This window comes from Pogoniulus pusillus, chromosome 9 (genome assembly GCF_015220805.1).
Source record: "Pogoniulus pusillus isolate bPogPus1 chromosome 9, bPogPus1.pri, whole genome shotgun sequence".
In the NCBI taxonomy this organism is placed as follows: Eukaryota; Metazoa; Chordata; class Aves; order Piciformes; family Lybiidae; genus Pogoniulus; species Pogoniulus pusillus.
In genome coordinates, this window is record NC_087272.1 from 38,975,845 (window position 1) to 38,986,396 (window position 10,552).

General features: G+C 50.0%; 1 long non-coding RNA gene across 1 annotated transcript; it reads right to left on the minus strand.

Moving 5' to 3' along the window:
• Nucleotides 1-271: 271 nt before the first annotated feature.
• On the minus strand, nucleotides 272-10,344 carry LOC135178520 (uncharacterized). Its single transcript, XR_010303581.1, has 3 exons — nucleotides 10,002-10,344; nucleotides 6,761-6,795; nucleotides 272-357 (listed from the first exon to the last, which is right to left on the minus strand). It is a non-coding gene; the product is annotated as an uncharacterized LOC135178520 (long non-coding RNA).
• Nucleotides 10,345-10,552: the final 208 nt, after the last annotated feature.

Sequence of the window (10,552 nt, forward strand, 5' to 3'; positions counted from 1 at the left end):
TGCAGCCCTCTGATCATCCTCATGGCCCTTCTCTGGACACCTTCCAGCCCAACCAGAGCTTGCCTGTAATAGGGAGGTTTGTCCTTATTACCTCCAAACAAGAGGTTTGTCCATATTTTAGAGGAGCACAGCAGAAGCTATTTCTCACACAGAATCATTCAGAAGCTTTCATGTGCCTGTTGCATTCAGCACCTCTTGGCAGCCTTAACTTTTACCCCACAGGACCCTGGCCTCTTTGCAGTGCATGGGATGCAGTACAGCACAAGCTCACCCTAAACCAGGGGTCACAAGCAAAAGCAGGGACACTCATACAGTCACAGCTACTCAACAGCAGGTTTTGCCTCCACTCCAGAGTTCCTGACAGGAAACAAGATTTCACATCTAACAGCTTAAAGCATTTCTCAGAGTGTTCTGAGCAAGGATCAAGTGGAGAATAAAGAGTATGCAATCCTCAATCACCAGAGAACACCACAGCAAGGAGGCACACAGAAGACCAACCTGGCAATTTGAAGTTAATCTTCTGACTGCCTGACTTAGCAGTTTTGCTGCAGCTCTTACAGCTCCTATTGAATGCAGCTTCAAGCACACAGCACAGGCTGATCATCAGCAAGCAATCTACCCTGGTGATACTCAGAGCAAGTTCAATTGCCTCTTCTGTGTTTGCACTGGGACCAAAAGCTTGCTAAAGGCAGCTGGAGCTCCCCTGCTGAACAAACACACTGTGCCTTGTGTGCCTGCTTCCACCTCAGCACACAGACCTCGCAGTAAACCCCAACCCTTGCCTGCCACAGAGGCCATGAATCCATCCCTGCTCCCCAGACAAGAAGCAGCCCTTAGAACCAAGCTGTTGAACTCAGTGAGACACTCACTAGGCATCAGTAGAGGGAGGTCAGAAACTGAGCACAGGTGAAAGTGAAATCCACCCCCCCAGCAGCAGCCTTTTCTAACCTCAGCCCATCCCTGGAGCAGCTGTAGACATGCTGCCAATTAGCTCGCTAAGGAGAAGCAGCTGAGCTCAATTCCCAGGGCAACCTGAGCAAACAAGCAAGGACAGGGAGGGTCTTAGGGTCTCCTATAACCAATCAACAGAATCAACCAGGTTGGAAGAGACCTCCAAGATCATCCAGTCCTATCCAGTTGGTGAGAGAGCAAGTGATGGTGGAGGAAGGTGCAGAGCTAAAAGGGTGGCAGTATGACAGTTCACAGGATGTTAGGGGTTGGAAGGCACCTCTGGAGATCATAGAATCAAGCATGTTGGAAGAGACCTCCAAGCTCATCTAGCCCAACCTAGCACTCAGCTTTATCCAATCAACAGGACCATGGCACTAAGTGCCCCATCCAGTCTTTTATCATGGAATGGTTTAGGCTGGAAGGGAGCTCAAAGCTCATCCAGTTCCAAACCCCTGCCTTAGGCAGGGACACCTCTCACTAGAACAGGTTGCTCAAGGCCTCATCCAACTGGCCTTGGACACCTCCAGGAAGGGAGCAGCCATAACCTCCCTGGGCAACCTGTGCCAGTGTCTCACCTGCTCTCCCCACTGCTGAATTTGCCTAAGGTGTACAGAGGCACATGTCTGGATTGCATGGGCTGGATGAACTTGGAGGTCTCTTCCAACCTGGTTGATTCTATGAGTCTATGATACTGTGCATGGTCATAGAACCAGTCAGGGTTGCAAGGGACCACAAGGATCATCTCGTTCCAACCCCCCTGCCATGGGCAGGGACACCCTACCCTAGATCCACATCCTTTGCTAGCGGTGAGTGCGCATTCAGCACCTTCCTTGTGGCTACACTTTCATCTAAGGAGAATTAATCTTATGGAATCATTTAACAAAGCAGCTGACGTGGAGGTGCTCTCTTGAGGGAGAAGAGAAGTCATTTCCTGTTCCACATGAAGTGGAAGGAGAAATAATATCAAGGCCAAGAGGCAGAAGGAATCAAATCTCCCTTTGCACGCATGGTTTGTGGCTTGCTCTCAGGGTGACGAATGAAGCACTACGCTTCCCAGCATCCAAACCTCTCCTCCACCTACTTGGTTTTGCACCATTTGTAGAGGCAGATTAAAAAGTACTTCACCCTCACAGCTCCCTGTAGGACTGCAGATGCTCAGGCAACTCTATCCTTTCTGGAACACATTAGTTTCACGACAGGTAAGCAGGAAGTAAAGACACTGAGTAGTTCAGGAAGCAAGGCAGAGCTGCTCAGTGCTGTGTGGGACACATGGCCTTGATCTCAAGCAAAACTGTTCTGCCCCTCTCTGTCCCAGTCTGTCTTCTAAAACGTTGTAGACGTGCAAGAGCTGCCACAGCAGAAGGCTGTGCTGCCATTCAGCCAGACTTGGACAGGCTGGAGGGTTAGCTGGGAAGAAATTGAGTTAAATTCAACAAGGGCAAATGTAGAGTCTGGCACCTGGGAAAGAACAACCCCAGGGAGCAGTACAGGTTGGGGACTGAGCTGTTGGAAGGCAGAAAAGGGGAAAAGGATCTGGGGGTCCTGGAGGATGGGAGGGTGAGCATGAGCCAGCAATGTGCTCTGGTGGCCAGGAGGGGCAATGCCATTCTGGGCTGGATTAGAAGGACTGTGCTTAGTAGCTCCAGAGAGGTTCTCCTGTCCCTCCCCTCTGCCCTGCTGAGGCCACATCTGGAGTGCTGAGTCCAGTTCTGGGCCCCCCAGATCAAGGGGACATAGAACTGCTTGAACACAGAGCCACAAAGATGAGGAAGGGAACGGAACAGCTCTGTTAGGAGCAGAGCCTGAGGCAGCTGGGGCTGTGCTGCTGGGACAGGAGGGGACTGAGAGGTGACCTCAATGTGTGCAGGGTGAGTGGCAGGAGGCTGGAGCCAGGCTCTGCTGGGTGATGCCCAGGGACAGCACAAGGGGCACTGGGTGGCAGCTGAGGCAGAGGAAGCTTCATGGAAACGTGAGGAGGATTTTTTTCCCTGTGAGGGTGCCAGAGCCCTGGCACAGCCTGCCCAAGGGGATTGTGGAGTCTCCCTCTCTGGAGATATTCAAACCCTGCCTGCCTGTGCTGCTGTGTGATCTGCTTTAGGTGTCCATGCTGTGGCAGGGGGGTTGGACTGGATGAGCTTTGGAGCTCACTTCCAGCCCCTGACATTCTGTGACTCTGTGGTTCTGGGAAGAGGTAAAAGAGACATCTTCAAAGCAGCTCATGGAAATTATGCTGTGCCTGCTAGGAAGAGAAAGCTAAAGATTATATGAGCTAGTAGGGGTAACTTTCCCATCCTCCACCTCCAGAGAGTATTCCTCATTTCCACTAGGCAAGGAAAAAACATCCATCTGCTAATATATCCTATAGATTCCTGCTGTAATCAATGCTCTTGAGCTACAATCAGCTGCACTGACTGTAAAAAGAGAGAGGGAGGGATGTGCAAATCTGGCCAAGCGTCTCCATTTCAAACTGGCACTGTCAGACCCAGGTCATTCAGTCCTTTATGGAAGAAGATGAACTTAAGGGATCTGTTTTCCATTCTTTGGCTTGCTACAGCTGTTAGTGCTGCTGCTGCAAGCTGGTATTCATCTCTGAAGGCAAGCTGCCCACATGTCTTGCTGGGGTTAGCCAGATGGTCCTAGCACACTACTACTGCTGCACAACTGCAGGGTTAGACCAGGCTGAGTGGAACTAATGAGTGGAAGCGTGGGTGGGATGCTCAATGGCTTAAACATTGGCTTCTTTTTTTCCCTCTTTGGATGATCCTGCCATGCAGGCTGGCAACCTTTAACTCCAATTAAGGCTGTAGGTGTAGGATTCACACATTTGTCTCTTAATGCATGGATACAAAGTGAGAGCTTGCCTCATTGTGCAGCACCAGCAGGTCTGCCACGCTTCATCATCAGCTAAACCACCTCTAAGAGTGTAGGTTGTGCTTTACACAAAGAAAGAAGTCTGATAGAGTTGCTGTTAATGTGTTTATAAAGTTGCTTTAGGGGGTAGAGAGTATTGCTATGAGGACAGGCTATGAGAGTTGAGGCTCTGCAGCCTGGAGAAGAGAAGGCTTGGAGCAGACCTCATAGTGGCCTTCTGGTATCTGAAGGGGGCTACAGTAAGGCTGGGGAGGGACTATTGACAAGGTCTGGTAATGACAGGATGAGGAGGAATGGGTTTGAACTGGCAGAGGAGAGACTGAAACTGGATATAAGGAAGAAGTTGTTTGCAGTGAGGGTGGTGAGACACTGGCACAGGTTGCCCAGGGAGGTTGTGGAGCACAGAATCCCCCAATGTGATCAAAGATCACATTGGGGGATTCTGTGCTCCACAACCTCCCTGGAGATGTTCAAGACCAGGCTGGATGAGACCTTGAGCAACCTGTTCTAGTGGGAAGTGTCCCTGCCTACGGCAGTGGGTTGGAACTGGATGATCCTCGAGGTCCTTTCCAACCTAAACCATTCTATGATTGCAAAACATCATCAAAAATTAAGGATGTGCTGAATATTGATTTCCAATAACCCTGCATTTAAAACTGAGCTGTACCTTACAGGTTAGCTTGGCAATGCACTTAGACAAGAACCCTGCACTACTCAGAACATTACAGGTCTGATTTCTGCTTCCCTTAGCACTCAACTGCTCTTATCCCTCGATGATGGTGGTGTGCTTAAGGATGCTATCAACAGCCCAAGAGACAGCACAGGAGGAAGGGAACTGCAGGAACATTCCTGGGAAGGGCAAGAGTGAAATAAGTGAGCAAGGGCAAGAGTGAAATAAGTGAGCAAGGGCAAGAGTGAAATAAGTGAGCAAGGGCAAGAGTGAAATAAGTGAACAAGGGCAAGAGTGAAATAAGTGAACAAGTGGTGAAATAAGTGAACAAGAGCAAGAGTGAAATAAGTGAACAAGAGCAAGAGTGAAATAAGTGAACAAGCAGTGAAATAAGTGAACAAGGGCAAGAGTGAAATAAGTGAACAAGGGCAAGAGTGAAATGAGTGAGCAAGGGCAAGAGTGAAATGAGTGAGCAAGGGCAAGAGTGAAATGAGTGAGCAAGGGCAAGAGTGAAATGAGTGAACAAGTGGTGAAATAAGTGAACAAGGGCAAGAGTGAAATGAGTGAGCAAGGGCAAGAGTGAAATGAGTGAGCAAGGGCAAGAGTGAAATGAGTGAGCAAGGGCAAGAGTGAAATAAGTGAACAAGCAGTGAAATAAGTGAACAAGGGCAAGAGTGAAATGAGTGAGCAAGCAGTGAAATAAGTGAACAAGGGCAAGAGTGAAATGAGTGAGCAAGCAGTGAAATAAGTGAGCAAGGGCAAGAGTGAAATGAGTGAGCAAGGGCAAGAGTGAAATGAGTGAGCAAGCAGTGAAATGAGTGAGCAAGGGCAAGAGTGAAATAAGTGAACAAGGGCAAGAGTGAAATAAGTGAACAAGTGGTGAAATAAGTGAACAAGAGCAAGAGTGAAATAAGTGAACAAGCAGTGAAATAAGTGAACAAGGGCAAGAGTGAAATAAGTGAACAAGGGCAAGAGTGAAATGAGTGAGCAAGGGCAAGAGTGAAATGAGTGAGCAAGGGCAAGAGTGAAATGAGTGAGCAAGGGCAAGAGTGAAATGAGTGAACAAGTGGTGAAATAAGTGAACAAGGGCAAGAGTGAAATGAGTGAGCAAGGGCAAGAGTGAAATGAGTGAGCAAGGGCAAGAGTGAAATGAGTGAGCAAGGGCAAGAGTGAAATAAGTGAACAAGCAGTGAAATAAGTGAACAAGGGCAAGAGTGAAATGAGTGAGCAAGCAGTGAAATAAGTGAACAAGGGCAAGAGTGAAATGAGTGAGCAAGCAGTGAAATAAGTGAGCAAGGGCAAGAGTGAAATGAGTGAGCAAGGGCAAGAGTGAAATGAGTGAGCAAGCAGTGAAATGAGTGAGCAAGGGCAAGAGTGAAATAAGTGAACAAGGGCAAGAGTGAAATAAGTGAACAAGTGGTGAAATAAGTGAACAAGAGCAAGAGTGAAATAAGTGAACAAGCAGTGAAATAAGTGAACAAGGGCAAGAGTGAAATAAGTGAACAAGGGCAAGAGTGAAATAAGTGAGCAAGGGCAAGAGTGAAATGAGTGAGCAAGGGCAAGAGTGAAATGAGTGAGCAAGGGCAAGAGTGAAATGAGTGAACAAGCAGTGAAATAAGTGAACAAGGGCAAGAGTGAAATGAGTGAGCAAGCAGTGAAATAAGTGAACAAGGGCAAGAGTGAAATGAGTGAGCAAGCAGTGAAATAAGTGAGCAAGGGCAAGAGTGAAATGAGTGAACAAGCAGTGAAATAAGTGAACAAGGGCAAGAGTGAAATGAGTGAGCAAGCAGTGAAATAAGTGAACAAGGGCAAGAGTGAAATGAGTGAACAAGCAGTGAAATAAGTGAACAAGGGCAAGAGTGAAATGAGTGAGCAAGCAGTGAAATAAGTGAACAAGGGCAAGAGTGAAATGAGTGAGCAAGCAGTGAAATAAGTGAGCAAGGGCAAGAGTGAAATGAGTGAGCAAGCAGTGAAATAAGTGAGCAAGGGCAAGAGTGAAATAAGTGAAGAAGAACCCGAAGGATGCAGTTGTTTTCTGCCAGAGGCAGGCTAAAATGGACTCTCCCAAAGAAAACAAACCCAAGCTTTCAGTTCCTCCAGCCTTGTCTCTGCACAATCTGGTCACACTACAGAAAGCTTCATGAAAAGAAAACAAGTCTTCTCTACCACTGAGAGAGGCCCATCAGCTCTGTGAAAACAAGCTGTGTCCTTCTGGGTGTTTTTAAGCCCTGCGTGAATCACTGTCTTAAGTACTTTACCACCTCTTACCTTAGCACTTCACGATGGCATCACACAAACCATCCCTTTAAATACAGATGAACAGTTAGAAGCCGTTTTGCAACCATCCATATTTCATTTGCTGTGCTAAAACGCTAACTCAAATCATATGCCCTGCACTTTTCTGGCTGATTTGTACTGTTCCTCCGTTAAACTTTGACAACACAAAGGAAAAACAAGGAATGCTGAGCTGATTTCCTAAGAAAATGAAGCATGCACAGTCACAGCAGATCTCCCTTGGCTTATAGCCTTGAACCACAAGAGTTATATTCTTCCTTGCCACTCCTAGCTTTCAGCTTATGTTTTCCAGAGTTAAATTCCTGAGTCACACATCACAGTTCCTGCACGTTGTAAAGGGAGAGTTAGGAGAAGATGAATGGGACCTGCAGTCGCCAGCATATTGACTGGAGAGAAGCTGAAGACAACACTCTGGGAACACCAGAGGAGTATGGTTGCCATTCAGCCCTCTCTGAGACACAGGCTCTGCTCCTCCTTGCAGCCTGAGTTCATCTCCTGTCTCTGAGGCTGAAATTCACAGTCTGGAAATCCTCTAGGCACTGGCACCTGGGCGACATTCTTCATTTCAAGTTTGGCAGAAGAAAAGCAATGGGATGCTGCTCTTCTTTCCTTCCCTCGAGAATACAGATCATAGAATCACAGATTCAAGCAGGCAGGAAGAGAGCTCCAAGCTCAGCCAGCCCAACCTAGCACCCAGCCCTGCCCAACCAACCACACCATGGCACTAAGTGCCCCAGCCAGGCTTGGCTTCAACACCTCCAGCCACGGCCACTCCACCACCTCCCTGGGCAGCCCATTCCAATGCCAATCACTCTCTCTGCCAGCAACTTCCTAACAACATCCAGCCTAGACCTGCCCTGCCACAGCTTCAGACTCTGTCCCCTTCTTCTGCTGCTGGCTGCCTGGCAGCAGAGCCCAACCCCACCTGGCTACAGCCTCCCTGCAGGCAGCTGCAGGCAGCAATCAGCTCTGCCCTGAGCCTCCTCTGCTGCAGGCTGCACACCCCCAGCTCCCTCAGCCTCTCCTCACAGGGCTTTGCTCCAGGCCCCTCCCCAGCCTTGCTGCCCTTCTCTCCACACCTGCCAGCACCTCAGCAGCTCTCTGCAATTCAGGAGCCCACAACTGGACACAGCACTCCAGGGCTGGCCTGAGCAGTACTGAGCACAGGGGCACAAGAACCTCCCTTGTCCTGCTGCCCACACTGCTCCTGAGCCAGCCCAGGATGCCATTGGCTCTGCTGCCCACCTGGGCACTGCTGCCTCCTCTTCAGCTCCTCTCTGCCACCACCCCCAGCTCCCTCTCTGCCTGGCTGCTCTCAGCCACTCTGGCCCCAGCCTCTAGTGCTGCTTGGGGTTGTGGCCAAAGTGTAGAACCCTGCACTTGGCCTTGTTCAGTCTCATCCCCTTGGCCACTGCCCACCCATCCAGCCTGGCCAGGTGCCTCTGCAGGGCTCTACTACCCTCCAACAGCTCTGCACCTGCTCCTAGACGCAGTCTTGTGGCTTAAGCTGATTCCTGAAGAGCAACTTTTCACTCAGGTTCCACTCTTACAGCATCCAAACCCACTCTGCATGGACAAAGCCTGACTTAGCACAGCCAAGACTGTCTCCTAGCTCTCTGCTTTGCCTTGTCACTGCCCAAGCAGACAGAGGACAGATTCAAGCCACTTGCCTTGGTTGCTTTTTGTTTCCTGCAGCCCCAAAAAGGAATCCCCTAAGCGTGTGTTGTCACCTTCAATTACTGCAGCAATGGCAACATTCATTACCTGTACTGCTTATTAATAAACTGCTCCTGATGTCAGTCTTTTATCTGCTGCCAAACTCCTTTAATTCCACATGAACATTATAGGGAAGCCTGTCTTAGATTTATATAAGCAGCAATTCCATTTTATTGTTTGTTGTTTTTTTCTCTTCTACATCCAAAATACTTCCAAACTATTCCTGTTGTTGAGAGGAGGAGGAAAATAACTCTTTAAACCTTCCCAACTCAGTATTTTACTGACGTTTTTCATCTCAAGTGGATAGAACTGAAATGCTTGGTATGTAATAAAGCAATCACAAGTACAAAGACTAGCAGCTCTGGGGGGAAAATCAGAGCTGGCTGTGTGAAACAGCCTGGATAATGAAACCCAACCACAAGACACTGCAGTAAAGCTCTCGCTTTTCAGACTCTCAGCAGGATGCCAATATGGGAGAGCAGAGAGCTCAGGGTGCCACTGCAAAGTGGGAAGCCCACACCTCTACTGGTACAAGGCTTCCCAAAGCTCACAGCATCACAGAAACAGTCAGGTTGGCAAAGCCACTCAGGATGACCATGTCCAACCCAGAACCCTGCTCTGCAAGGTGCACCCTAAACCAGAGCCCCAAGCACCACATCCAAACCACCCTTAAACACATCCAGAGTTGGGGACTCCACCACCTCCCTGGGCAGCTTATTCCAAAGTCTGACCACTCTGCCTGGTAAAAGATCCATTCTAATGTCCAGTCTAAGCCTACTCAGTGGCAGCCTGAGGCTAATCCCTCTTGTCCTATCGTTAACAACCTGTGAGAGGAGACCAGCACCAACCTCACCACGGGGTCCTTCCAAGTAGCTGTACAAAGTCATGAGGTCTCCCCTCAGCGTCCTCTGTTTCACACTAACTATCCTCAGCTCCTTCCTCATCAGACTGATTCTCCAGGCCCTTCCCCAGCTTTGTTGCCCTCCTCTGAACCCACTCCAGCACCTCCACATCTCTCTCATATTGAGGTGCCCCAAACTGAACACAACACTCAAGCTGTGGCCTCACCAGAGCCCAGTCCAAGGGGACAATCCCCTCCCTGCTCCTGCTGGGCACAGCATTTTTAATGCAAGCCAGGATGCCACTGACCTTCTTGGCCCCCTGGGCACTCTGCTGGCTCCCATTCAGCCCCCTGGGCACACTTACAATTAACACAGGAGGGTTCTATGATGCGGTTGGTACAACTGTTTTGCAGAACGCATCTATGTAGAGTCAAACTAAACGAGTTAGGAAGAGTCCTTCGGGAACGTTTGTCAGTAGAGAGCCTTGCAGCACAAACTGCCGCTGAAAGGTTAGAATCACAGAGCCAGGCAGGGCTGGAAGGGGCCACAAGGATCAGCCAGTTCCGACCCTCCTGCCATGCCCGGGGACACCCTACCCTGGATCAGTTAAGCACAAACTTTGACAAGGTCGAGTAAAAGAGAGGTAGGTTACTCACCGGTTAAGAGTCTCAACGTTTGCGCTCTCGAAGCATCGACGGGAAAAGAGGGAGTCGCAGCCAGGCGGTGGACTTGACGTGGCAATGATGCGATGGGGCTGTGCTGCTGGTTCAGTCCAGGCTGAGCAGGTCGTCTGAGAAGGCCCACGGACACGAGAGAGGTCTCCCGTGGCTCGCAGGGGGTCAGCAGAGTGGTCGCAGCCACCTGTGCAAAGCAGGGTCCGGGTTTGCAGGCTGCAGCAGCCTGGCTGAGCGCTGTGTACAGCAAGCAGCCGGCCCCGGGCTGGCGCGGCAGGCCGGTGAGTGCCGGTGGCGTTGTTCAGTCCAGGCTGAGCAGATCGTTTGAGAAAGCCCACGGAGGCGAGAGAGGTCTCCCGTGGCTCGCAGGGAGTCATCGGGTGGTGAGCAGCCACCTGTGCAAAGCAGGGTCCGGGTTTGCAGGCTGCAGCAGTCCGGCTGAGCGCTGTGTCCAGCAAGGAGCCGGCCCCGGGCTGGCGCGGCAGGCCGGTGAGTGCCGGTGGCGTTGTTCAGTCCGGGTTGCGCAGGTGGTC